A 13,885-nucleotide genomic window follows, 5' to 3' on the forward strand; every position below is an offset into this window, starting at 1 on the left:
ATCCCGTCGTTGTAAAACCTAATTAACACAATGAAGCTATGTGGGGACTGAAATAGACGGATGGTGCAAGATCCAAGGTTATACGGTCAATACACTAGGATCTCCTATACGAATTCTCTGACTATTTGTCAGTTAGCCAAAGTCGCATATGGCCTGGCATTGTCATGCCGAAGGACGGCGGTTTTTCATTGAGTAGTTCTGGTCGATTTGTTTCAAGAATTTCTCGGAATCTTCATGACTGTTGATAGTAGAGATCCGGGTCAGTCATTTTACCAAGCAGTACGATCCCTTGCCAATCTTAGCAAACCCGTTCCTTGATGTCGGTCTGGGTTTTGCTATGGATTACAGGGAATTTTCTTGATTTGCCCATTATTCTCGCATGATAATTTAGTTTGCATTACCATTAAGCGAACGCTTTAAAATTAACACGATTTCGTTGCGTTCCTGCGGAGTTTCGTAGGTGGAAATGGGATCGTGTAAGTGATTTTGCGTTCGCGTCGCAACCAGACGTCAACCTGTTTTGCGATCATAACCATTACCATTTTTTTAATGGGCCTAAACTCCATTTGTGCCTTTAGAGACATAACAAATTTGTACAGAATGATTTTTAACCCTTATACTATTATCAGATATCAGACGACACCAACGCGATCCAAATGCACCGTGAAAAACCATCTACTTGGACAGACGGCCGATAATTTTTAGGCGACCTAACATAGCACAATGAACACTTGTGCTATAGGTCGCTGGTCGTTTAGGACATCGTCGCTTAGATACCTACGTATCATCAAGGACGCTCTCGAATACTCGAATCTCTGAATCATGAAACATGCATCAGTTGCTTTCTTCGTACGATTTGCCTGCCGACCTACGAGTATAGGAATATTATGCTAGTTGAGACGCGGATCATAACGTCGTTACCTGTGCTGTCCTTGGGCCAGTTATAGTAAAGGCATAAACCTGTTGCCAAGCCGCTTGGTCACTTCCTCTCAAAGTAAATAAATACGCCAGCGAGTTAGTGCACGGAGAGATGGCTGGGTGAGTTGACAAGGCTTTGCTTCAATGCCTGCAAAATGTCAAGTAGCATTGGTAAAGCTATGCTTCTGTTTGACTTTTCGAACACATGATGATGTTAGCGTGAGCGTCTTCATGCGCTCGGCCGAGCAATCGTAAGGACCCTTTAGGTGGCTCGATACGAGTTCGTGGTAGTTAGAACTGCTCAAAAACTTTAAGACTATACAGTGTCTGGAGGGAAGTTTTGAAAGTAGAACTTAGATCATATTATTCCCGTAGTAGCCATAGCAGTTCAGTGTTCACCGATACCCGTTCAGCCAGACTGAATCGACATATTTGAAAATATACATATACCAGTATCGTGAACTTGGCCAATGATCCGCGAGCAGATAAAGTCACATGGACGCACGCCCTTCACCACCTACCGGGACTGCACATTATATGACACAGACTTCATCACATCATCGTTACGCCATCTCTTCAATAAATTATCGGTTTGTATACATAGGATGTATAGCAAAAAAAAAAATAAGACTGCGGTGGGATTATAACAGAACGAAGTAAGTTGGGTAACTTGTTATCATTAGGGTGTACGCACTCCAATTGCGCTTTAAATACGTGCACATCTGCTAACCCACGTAATTAGACGTATCCATTATACGTTAATGGCAACAGTGATACGCACACTTGGAATGACGCGAAATCTTACTATTTCAGTATTCATAGTTGATACCCTAAGAGAGTAAATTAAAATCGATTCGCCCTCTTGCGACGTATGATAATGAGTGGCCGCTACTAAGTCGATTTGTCAGCAGTGGCAGCAGTAGCACCAGACTCGATCTGATTGTCGCCTTTGGAAAGAGGAAGTACGTCCTTAAACGGCCAAAAAAAAGGTCGATCGTGTTCATTCAATACAGTGTCAATCTGAAAGCTGATGTGGTAACCATTTTTTTTGACTTCTATCGCTGACTAGACCTATAAAAAGCTGTGATAGGCCCTCTGTCTGCTGCTTGGCTGTACTTGACCTTCCTGAAAGGTTAAAATGGCCACCGTTAATACTTCAGGTGGACGTCGTTGAACACGTCAAACAGCTTATATGTTACCTAGAAAAGTTGTTCAACAAGAATGGGCTTATATGGGTCAAGCAATAGCTATTGCTATGGCAAATAGTTCGATTGAACAAAAATACCGTAGGACTTATTGTGACTAGTTAACCATCGAGAAATTACACTTGTCTATCTACCATCGAGACATGTCGAGGGCTGAAAGAGGACCTCGGTGACGTCATCTCAAAATTCGTTTCATGCTCCCGTTGCTATACAAGACTGTCACTGCCAACACAGATGATGAGCAGCTGCTAATTCTGTCTCACTCTAGATAATCAGAGATAATTGGAATAAAATGATATAATACTTACCGGTTCGTCGGTTTGAAAAAGCCTTCCTCTATAACAAGTTACCGTACCTATTTGTATTTCTGCCCGTAATGCACCCAACGATTTGTTTATTATGTATTACTGAGTTTTATCGAAAACGTCGAATTGATACTGTACAGCGCATGATTGTTGCATGATAAGCTGACCTTATACAACTATCTGTAGTCATCTACAATCCGAAATTGAAACATCTCGTGGGTTGCTCCATAAAAAAATTGTAAATCGTTGTTGTTTATTATGAAAGAAATGGGAGTGAAACTAGCGCTTGCTCTCTAGGGAGGGTCGTTTAACTGGGCTGGAGGGAACCCATGTATTAGGATTGCACGGGGTCATTGTTCTTACTATTATGTAACTGGGCAGCAGCTAATGGGTAAAGCTCGTCAAGTGCTGTGTTCAGACGAATCTGAGTCAATGAAACTACCCTTTTTGACACAGAATATATGCTTTACCTTTTTTTCAGTAAATTATCTGCATTCTGAAAATTTCGTGAGGTGTTTTGAGGGTTTGGACTTCCGGTGGATGGCTGCAGGTGTCGATATCATAAAGTATGCCAGTTAACATTGTTCGGCTATTTAAGTGCATCAGCTGCTCCTTCTGAAATGGTTCGTACTTTCTCATGACGGTTTTATTATAACAAATCATAGCTAGACTACTTGAGGCCGATGAGTATAAGGACCTAATGTAGGTTTTTCTAAAGGTTCTCTTTAAATATAATGTACAAACTAGCAGAAAGTTCTCAAGGTGGAGATATAGCATCGGTTATGCCCTGACCATAATTACAATAGCTGGTTTCTAGACTAACTTCGACTGTTCTTACTGTCATTGATGTGCTGCGGGGAAATTGCCATCGGGTAAGAAAGGAATACTTTGCACTAATGGAACTCTTGATTGTTTACTAAACCATGTGCAGACGTATCGGCATGAAGCCTATCTTATCGAGAAGATAAATGTTGGTTTCTGTGCGGAAGAACGCTAAAATTTTTGCTGTGAAGATCGGTTGTAAAGAGAGAGGCAAAGCGTTATTTATGTCTCTATGAAATTGAGAAGCTAGAACATACGTTTGTTATCTGTAGCTGATATCTATATCGTTTTTAAATCGTCGTCAATACTAACATATACAGTACCTAACGAATTATACAAAAAAAAAAAAAAATCAGCTAACTTGATCGAAGTGAATGTCTTTTTCTCAAGTTGACTGCCTAGTTAACTTGATTCGCGCACACAAGAGATTTCGGTACAAGCAGACAAACAGGGAAAGTGTTTCAGGTGACGCTGCATTTAGAATTGTCTATAAAAACCATATTTGCTTGTCGTTTTGGTATATTTTACTTTAGTTTTCTTAAAAAATCCTATATCAAACTATCTAATAAGACGGATCTACCACAGTATGCCTTTTCTAAGCGGACTACTTTCATCCTCTAGTAAAGATGGCTGTTTGGTCGAAGTGATGTTCGGTAGCACAAATTAAAAGTCCGAGATCCGGCACTTAGTGAGTGATAGCCCCATAGTAGTTCTAGACAAAGTCTAGAACGTTGGGTCTGTAAAATACATTAGCCATTATCTTTCGAAGTGGACAAGCACAATGTATGTTCTTAAAATATTTCGGTTTTAAAATGTATCGGGTGATTCTATTAATAATAGGCAATGCAGGTTTATAGTACGTTGCTTGCATTATTACAGCCGATAGACAAAATGCGCCAGCTACTGATAGATTTTTAGTACGGGTACCAATGCAGTATTTTGAACTAGCAGCTACTATGTACATCAACGTAGTACGTACAGGCTGGGGGGCAAAAGTAGTAGGGCTATCAGTAGAATTAGCAAATGCATCTTGATATTTGTTCACTTTGAATTCGTAGAAAGAGGTTGATAATATAAATAACATTGAATATCTTATTAATTATTCAAATCTTAATAACCTGGACCGGTTTTAGGCTTGCAACGTTTCGACAAAGTAAGTTCCTGTAGCATATTTCTTGTGTTCATTTAAGTGTCGGTGGCAATATATCCAAATTCAATCTCGGAATAGTGGAAATTATACGAATAAATTATTTGAAATGAACTCTACGCATGTCTAATTAATAAACCATCTAGACCACATATTTTAAGATTATAAAAACTTGACCGTTTTCTAACTAATTAGGTCAAAAAATCCTTACAAAACAGTTAAAATTCGGTAACTAATCCTGAGCTAATATGTTGCACATATCTAAGTTAACGCCTGGCTCAAGTTAACGCGTTAAAGTCGAGTAGCTTCAGCCACGCTGGAACACCAGTAAAACAATCCCCATTGCGACCTAGTACAAATTGTTGCGGACATTTTAATAGCGACTAGCGAGCAATTCGCGTGGACGTATGATTAAAAAAGCCGAGGATCGCTACTTGAAGTCCCGCTTACGATATAAACCACAAAACAGGTATAACTTCGGGTGGTCATCAAATCAAGGTACAACGTCGAAGACAAGTGAAAAGGCATCTTCTTAAATCCATCTTATGTATCTTATTCCATATCTGTGAAGTTTATGGACAGCAAAAAAAAAAAAACATAAACACGGGCTTTCACTAGTTCACAGTGCCGTAAGCATGCACAAAGGAATAGCATCCTGAAGAAAAGCACTAGCGAGAAAATCTTAAGCACTCCAGGAGACATGCGGAACATTTCTACCAAGACAATGTATTTATTAAACACATCGTATTCAAATAGTGCGGACGCATACATATGCTGGAGAGCAAAGACCCAAAGAACCCTATATATATAGAAACGTTCTATAGTATCTAACCCTTCCATGAAGCATGTAGATCCATACATCTTTGTTACTAATACATTTCATGTTTCGCATCGTCTGTATTGGACCGAGTCGTTGCTGCCAAGATAATGATCGCACAGAGTTCCATGGTTTTTCCAACACGCTGTGTATCTCTTTAAAGCTGACGTGCTCCGCCCTTAACTGGGCACGGTAATAAACGATGACAGAACGAAAAACAAATATAAGTCTTTAGGAGTGTATTGTTATTTGAGTCTTTCTTGTCGGACATTTCCCGTTGCGGGACTGGCCTCGTTCCGGGGCGAGGGTAAACGCATGCAAAACAATGGGCAGACAAGTCGATCTGTAGTAAACTCTATGGAGGAATGGTGGTCACACCCTTTCGACTTCCTCGTTTGCCTTTTCTCTCACTGGTGATATACAGTTGACTTTTCGTAGTGCCGAATCAAAATTTACCGGACGCAACTTAATGACGAGTTACGCGTACAAATTATGTGGGTCTGCGCTTATTGTCCTACGAAATATACGAAAATGCCACAATTCAGTCGGCCTGATTGTCATGATCTTCTATCTTGCATACTCGTTGTAGCTAAGGAAATTCAAAGCGAAAAGCGGCTTAGTCACTCGCTTAAATGCAACAGTCTATAAAAACTCTGCGCTGATTTGGGCCAAGATAGAGTGATCGCATCACTTTATAACCTAAAGTGTATCTTAGCTTGAGTTTAAGGTTATTGCTGGCATTACAAAACGTTTATCCAACGATTCGCAAACACTATCTGTACAAGTTTGGATGAATAGAAGGTTCGATCCAATCTAATAGATCTCTAGTATATATGTATATAGTGCGTCTTCCTTGACAAACATGTTTGTCGGCAGCAATCCACATGACATAACTTTACTATAAGGCTTATTCTACCATCACTGAACTCTTCGTTCTTGTCTTGTATCTTCAAAAAGACAGACTTTATAATATCTAGATAGAGAAAATCAGCTACCCTTTCTAACGATTAGATAGAGGCCTCTGCGGTGCGTACTGTCGTTCACCTTCTTTCTATCTCAAGGTCTGCCCTAATTAACCATTGTATTAAGCACACAGTGTTTCCTGACACCCTCAAAGTAATAATTATTCTGAGGAAAAATAGCAATCAAGCTTGTGGTAGCTGGCGTTCTATAATGATCATTTTCCCAAGTTGGTAGAGTTGTTAAAAAAGTTCGCCAATTTCATATCTTAATTAGAAATCAACGTACTTTATAACAACGTTATCTATTAAGCAACCGTCTGATGCTCCACGCATCCCTACTGACGTTGACTAATGCCCTTTTGAAACTTCACTAGACCTTCCAATAAAGTTTAATTAGTTTATGCCGTCTACGTACACCCCACAGAAACGTAACGTCTATTGTTTTTTTTTGTAAACCGTCTGTGACCTATGGCTTGCTGGGACCAAGCCTGTTTTCTGTGTTTATAGTGATATCATTGACGTTTGTTACCACTAAAAAATTATTTACGCCGGCGACGCCTATCGCTATGTAAGCCACGCCAATCTTCGGTGGGTTATCCAATAAGAAGCACGCGAACCTTATCTTAATTTCTGACTGGCTTTACCTTAATTGTCCTCCAATTTATAAATCAAAGTCAACTTATCTGCCTCTTCTCTTCATTACCAATTCTGCTTCTATTAGAACTGACGCTTTCTATACTTGTGATGAACCCACGATTATTATGAATCGGCCAGGGCTCGTTTCCTGGACGTAATCATTGATAATAGGTTGAATAATGAGCCACACATTGTAGGCTTACGCCATACCGGAGGTATCATGGGTATTTGTGAATTTGGGTGGGCCCTTAGGCCTGCATCGTGTATATATAGTTATAGGTTGTCCTATAGATTCGAATGTAGATCTCGATTAGATCATACTGGAGCCTGACCCTAGACGCTCCTTAGACTATGCTTAAAAACATAAACACGTTTTTATACACGAAGAAAACCAGTCACTGCAGGACACTGCAACTTCAGAATGCTCACAGTCGATCGAAACATTGATGCTGACCGGAATACTGCTATAGCACCGCTATCTAAGAAGATACATTTTTCAACCGTGTTTTTACTAAGTTGAGCTAGCATCAATATTTATTTCAAATAATGTAATCTTTACTTCGTTCTTCACATTCAACTAACAGATAGTGTACTTTTTATTTACAAGGCCATTGACGAGCTTTTCAAGAATGTATCTAGTTCGAGTCGCTCGCGTATTCTTCAACGCCCGTACAATCAGCTCTCTCTCGTCGCTTAGCCTCACCCTAAAATGGCTTCTTCTCAATAAACTTATTATTTGACTGTTTCTAAAACACTATGAATAAATGTCAAATCTGTCGTATATGATAGCATTATTGTTATTTCATTTATATAAAGTTCTCGCAAGTTATTATAGATATGTGGACCTTGTTGGACCTATTATTTTCAACTGTTAGCGATGATCACGCGGCTAATACTCGTGCTTGTGCGTATACGGCGAGTACTCTAGCTGGCGCATATTTAACTTTACCAATTAGTTTTTGCTTCTAGTTAAGTTTTCCTGTTGTGGTTATCTGTGTAACACGTTCCCCTGCCCTGAATTGTCCTTCTTCAATTTTAATAAAGATAAAGCAAGAAATTAAGTGATTTAGCCATTGACAAACTTGTTTCGTAAGTTAATGCCTTTGACATTCACAGGTATATTTAACGAGGGAAACATTCATATATATATATATATGCATATGACAGATTTTTAGATATGTTTTTTTCCAAATCCCGCGGCTGTTGCCACGACCTTTCTGTGGAGAAAAGCGTCGACAGTGACCATATTTCTTCGCAAAGCCCTTGATCGAGTAGCGCTATTAATTAAACGAATTAATTACCATTCATTTGCATTAGGTAGTTTGGCATACCACCTGGATACGCCGCTGGCAATAGCGTCGTTCAATCAATCCCAAAGTTGGATTCGAAACCTAGGTTGTATTCTGTCCTGAAAACAGCACCTCTGTTCAACAGTTGTTACGAGCATAGGAAACAAAAAACTAGGTGTCTACAAACAATAACCTGACGATATGTCTTGCCGCCAAACTTTATAGCAACGAGATAGCGTTACTCTAATAAAAATAGTTCATTTGTAATTTCAGCGCGCACGGCAGTGGTGGCTATTTATTTCTTGGTCTGTTAACAACATTTCGATACAAAATATCGCAAACAGCAGGGGCCTTCTACGAACTGCTATCGAAGTATGCAGCCTGTATACAAAGTGAAAATTGACCGGGTAAATTTCTATCTATTTAAGATATATTGTTGGTAGTAGGTAGACGAGTACATCGCTAAGCTTCCAAGGTAAAACGAAACGATCACACCACTTCAGTCATCGATAACCCGCAGGTATCGCAGGGCCTTCGAGTCCTTATTGTACTAATCGTCGTTCATTTACTCTTATTGGTGGACTAGCCTTTAGGATATCAGGCAGGTAGTTATCATCAGGTAGGCGTTCCCTAAATCCGTTTGTGTCTGTTGTAACAATGATGCTGGAATAAGAGATGAAATTACGTCTAAACTTCAATAGCATTGTGTCAGATCAAATATTAATGAGGTACTATACAGTCGGTGATATTCAAAGCATATTAAACTGGCTAGAATTTTATGTGTCATATCGGATTCTACTTCAGCTCAGCTCCTACCGTGATTTATAAAAATAGTCCTGTTGCCTATGACGTAACCCTTTTTTTTATTGCGAGCACAGATCGTGCTTAGCTTTTGATCAAGCTGTACACGTCTTTGGGGCTCTATACATTAATATATGAGCAGTGTCACTGCGTTAGCTATACTGTAAACAATATCGTAATTTATACACATAATAATAGTATAAATAATCTTTTTGTACGTTTTTGAACTGTATATAACTATTAGAGAAAGTAAAAAAAAAAAAAGAAAAAAAAAAAGACGAATACTTTCAACGTGAATTGCCAAGAAGGTCATCATAAAGAAGATGAATCTTTCGATGAGTACTTCGATCGGGTGCCATACTCGTCTGCTACCTTAATTCAGTGTCTATATTTCTACATCCAAGCCCTGTTTTGTGGCGTCTGTCTGTAATCCAGACAAATGGTAGCCAGACGCTCTAGCGTCTTCAACATGTAAAGGGATTATTTATTGGAACTGGTTTATAGGCACAAACCATCGAGATCGATAGCACCTAATAACGCAAACTCTATTTCAAAGAAAAGGTATAAAACATTTGAGAGTACCTTATCAAATACGACTATCCATAATTTATAGTTTAGCGAACAGCATATGTAAAAATTTTACCGAGGCTATCGGAAGACGCACCGGCAACGTTAAGCGAGACAGTATTTTCACAACTTACGACAAAAACCGTAACGTACGTTGGCCACAATGAAGATCGAGAACAATCGGTGAACGTTCAGACGCCTGCTTAACTAAGGACACCTCAGTAAAAAGCTTGCGAGGAACCAGTACCAAAATTAATAGTGCACAAAAATGGATTAGAAGAGAAAGAGAATACAATGCTTGTAGCATACCTGCTTTCGCAGAGCATTTGTTGGCAAAAAATAATATCCTTTGATTTTGTTCGGATCAGAAAAGTATTAGGTAGCATTGGGACCGCCTAAACTGATGTTTTAAGAAAAATCAACCGCACTTCGAGTAGATCAGACATTAGAAACGTAAAGGAATTTTTACAATTCCTAGATTTGCGCAGGCCGTTCACACTCAAGATATTCGTCAAAATCCGCTTTGTTCAGGCTCGAAATAATAGGGCCTCACCTGTCAATTTCGTTGAACTAGTGCATTGTCCTTTAATTAACACGCGGAACAGCGTGTGCCCACGGGGCGCAGTAACATTTTCATATCTTTTTTACCGCTTAGTTTATACCTAGCATTTATGTAGTCATTATTTTGCTCGTTTTTTTGTAGGCCTTCGTAACTTTTTCTGTAGTTACAGTCGGTGAAAGGCTTATTCAAGGCTAGCCCGAGCGAAGCAGTCTGATTTAGGCTTGCATCCTAGTCTATGATTCTTCCATATGGGATACTATCCGCTCTTCGTGCGTGTTAACATTATAACAACGGAAAGTAGCTTGTTAGTAATAACTTGTGATAACTGCGAACTTGAATAGATTCGAAAACTTTGAAATATTCCTCTAATATAATCTATATGTTGCTGTTCTATAGATATCTATTAAAACCATCTTTATTGCAAGTTAATGTAGTCGTGCACACAACTTTAAAGTTGAAGATATTATGACTGTACGGTGAAATTTTACTTGACGTAACTTCGAACAGGGAACCTATCAATGTATACGTAGATAATTTGTTTTGCTTCAGCCCATTGTCAGAGTACATTTGAGACTCACTACGGCGTCAGGGTATTACTATCGCCGACACCTCAGTGCGTAGTAGATTAAACAAATGACTTTGACGCTACCGCTTGAAATCTGGTGGCTATTATTAGACAGAGATTAGATTATATACATATTAACTATCACTATATCCAGATAGATCATCTTTATTTCGAGCTTATAGAGACGATAGATGTGTGAATAGGTTATCTCTATTGGACATAGCTTGCCTCGAACAGAGACAGCAAGAGCAGCAGTGGGTGACAATGATCCAATAGGGGGCGGTTCCTCTTATTGTTCCAGTTACAAAGTGGGCATTGTCGTTACCATATTAAATGTGCGCGGTACATTTAACTCTACCGCGACTATTTTCCCAGAAGCCTAGACAGATGGGCCGCGGTTTTTAGTGTTTACTCGACGCGGAATTTTCATCATTTGTCACGGCGAACACCGTTGCGGTCCATCTATTCATCTTTCGAATGTCTCGATAGAGCAGGTACAGATCTAGGCTTTGCTTTATTGCTTTATCTTTGAGCAGGTTTTTTTTTTTCGTTTCAAAGAAATAAACCATTTGTCATGTGATTCATGCACATATGTACCTGCACAGAAATCATAACGGAACATTAATAGGACTGGCTGCCCATCCGCACAAGAATCCATTAGTATATGTCGTAAATAAGAGGAATGACCTTAGAAATGTATGTTTCGTTACTGACTGGAAATTCAGGTACTGTACAATGATATTGTTCATCTATGGGATAGATGTTGTTCGATTTGATTGGGTTTTTTTTCCCGAACCCCAGACAAATTTCGAAAGTTCTCATTGAAAAAAAAAATATCACCAAGAGCCTGCTTGCCACTAAATGACGTAAACAGACTACGACCGATGCACACTTCACAAAATATTAACACTTCTCCATATCCCAAGCAAGCAATACGGCCTACAAAAGCCTTCCAATAAACTCTCTTAGCTCTTTGTTGTTGTTACGGGGAAAACGTCTTGATCGTGTCTAGTTAGTTATTCCATAGAGTTGTCAGGCTGCTTTAAACCACCAAACCGATTCATGTCTGGATGATTTTGTATACAGTAACACGGCTTTCTGTTTCCGGCGGCAATGAATATAGAGTACTTCGAGGCTGGTTAGACTTTGAAACCGAGGATTAATGTGACTCGTGGATTTGTGTGCCCGTATTCGTGAAGCCCGTAAGATCGTTGCCCCATTAACGAAAGGAGAGGATACTAGATATAGTAGCAAGTCGAATCCAACATGAAGGCTCCTCGTTCGTGGAGTGAGTTACGATGTGTGATATCTGCCGACTGTTACTTCGCTACTATGTTTATGTGTCTAACATGGCCATATGGAAGCCAGCCACGACTAGCGCGCTGAGCACAAAAGGGTCTCATATTGATTTATGATAGTTTCAAAAAGTTTTTATTATGACAATACTTTTAACCGACGGACAATTAGGGAACGTCAGCTGACCAACCTACGAACGGAAAGCGTCTCGTTACGAAATGATACTTTACGACCAGTGCTAGCGTCGCATAAAGTGTGTTTTAATCACTAGGACTAGTGGCTAACATTAATGATTGGCCCCGTAACATATTGTAACTTTGGTGATTACAAAGTTAGTAACTGTTCTGTTTTTTTTTTCTGAAAATACTCTATAGACATCGTGAGGCAGATCTATTGACATTGTCATTTACACACCTTATCGGGTAACCTTCGTAGGCTAACTTGAACATGAAGCAATGTCTAAAGAACAAATTGTGTGAAGCAACTCGTTTGCAACATCGACACCTGCATGTATATACTAAATTTTAGCCTGAGGCAAATATATAAACTTAGGTATGTTGAGAGTGACGCTTTTTGATCGTGCGATTTAACTCTGAGGTGTTTCGTTAGATTAAAGGATCTAACTTGTTCCAAACGATGGCGGAGGCGCTAGCGAGACTGGTATCATCATAAGCCAGTTTTGCATAAAACCCGTGTCGCGTGTCCGCGAATCCGAACAGATGCCTAAAGGATTTGTCATAGAGATTTTTCTGCGAGGAATTCAGGTAAAAGTTACAAGTCTGGCGGCGTGCCGATTCTCCTCGAGAACGCCAGGGGGACGAAAAACGCCACAAACAGCCGACTAGTTTGAGTCTGGTAAAGGTGCAGACGCGATTAATGATACGGATGAGGATACGAAGCAGCGTATAGCTGAATATTTCCACAGCCAGAAAGGAATTTGCATGCAAGTTACAGATCTGTTAACGTGCAATCGCATCAACTGTACAAGGAGACAACATGAACTTGCAGACGGGACAGGCGGGAAACTTTACCGATATGCCAGCAACGGTAAAGGAATATAGCTGCAACTTACGCGCTATAATTCCGTAGAACTGCGATCTTAACGTGTGTTCTCACTCCAGTTAGAAACGACATAAGAATCGAGGAGTAAAAGCGTTTGTTTCGTGTTGGCGATCAGCCGTCTGCCGTGTCTGACGCTGTTCAGGAAGCGATATCTTTTTGATCACAACAAGTCAGGGTGTCCAGAATACTTATATCTCACTCAGAATATACGGCCACTTCAAGTTATTATGCCAAAGCTTCAGACTGTAAACTCTGCAGGCAACCTAGAGCCGACGACAAGTCAACTATATACAATAATTAGGATCAGTAGTTAACAGCAACTCAGCCATTACGGATATTTATTTCGTCATTGTTTCATCGGTGCGCTTACGCTCTGTCTATAGTAGTTAGTCAATTTGTCTACGGCGTGCAGCTCTTGTAGGTCGTTAGAAATATGGCCACGGACTTCGAATCGACTGCGCCCTTTCAGTATCTTTATCAAGCAACAAAAAATCCACGAACGTATTTTATCAAGTTCGTATTACCAAATGCAATTTCTTTCAATTTTGCCGTCTTTTATTTTTTTTCCAGTTATTCTATTTCTAGCCAATCATCGTCGTCATCTATCTCCTTTGAGTTCCTCGATTCGAAACATTAAATGCGAATGAAACAAATTAATTGTACAAGTAAGCATGTTGGTATATCTCTTTCATATACGGAAATCGTGTAACCTATATACTACTATTCATGCTTGCAGCCGTGTTCTATGCACGTAAGTACGTTGACAAGAGCTTCAGGATGGTGTCGTTGACAAATCCACTTAGTTTATCCTAAGAACTGTGACCAAAGAACGGTAGATGAAGTACATGTAACTCTAACACGGTTTAGCCAACAAATAGAAACAAAAGTGGATTAATTTCAAGGGTTAGCGGCGAGAATTTGGCCTCCTGTT

At 39.7% G+C, this 13,885-nt stretch overlaps 1 protein-coding gene across 3 annotated transcripts in view; it reads left to right on the forward strand.

Annotated features, from left to right (window-relative positions):
• The first annotated feature begins 1,293 nt into the window (after positions 1-1,293).
• Positions 1,294-13,885, forward strand: part of LOC111253284 (dopamine D2-like receptor) — a 175,022-nt gene continuing 162,430 nt past the window's right edge. The window contains exons 1-2 of one of the 3 annotated variants that reach the window (XM_086992453.1): positions 1,294-1,508; positions 2,910-3,051. The gene's annotated coding sequence lies outside the window, so the exon portion shown is untranslated. The remainder of the gene's footprint in view (positions 1,509-2,909; positions 3,052-13,885) is intronic. The other 2 variants (XM_086992454.1, XM_022812461.2) reach the window with 2 other exon arrangements.

Source organism: Varroa destructor, unplaced genomic scaffold (assembly GCF_002443255.2).
Source record: "Varroa destructor unplaced genomic scaffold, Vdes_3.0 BEIS01000006.1, whole genome shotgun sequence".
NCBI classification, from domain to species: Eukaryota; Metazoa; Arthropoda; class Arachnida; order Mesostigmata; family Varroidae; genus Varroa; species Varroa destructor.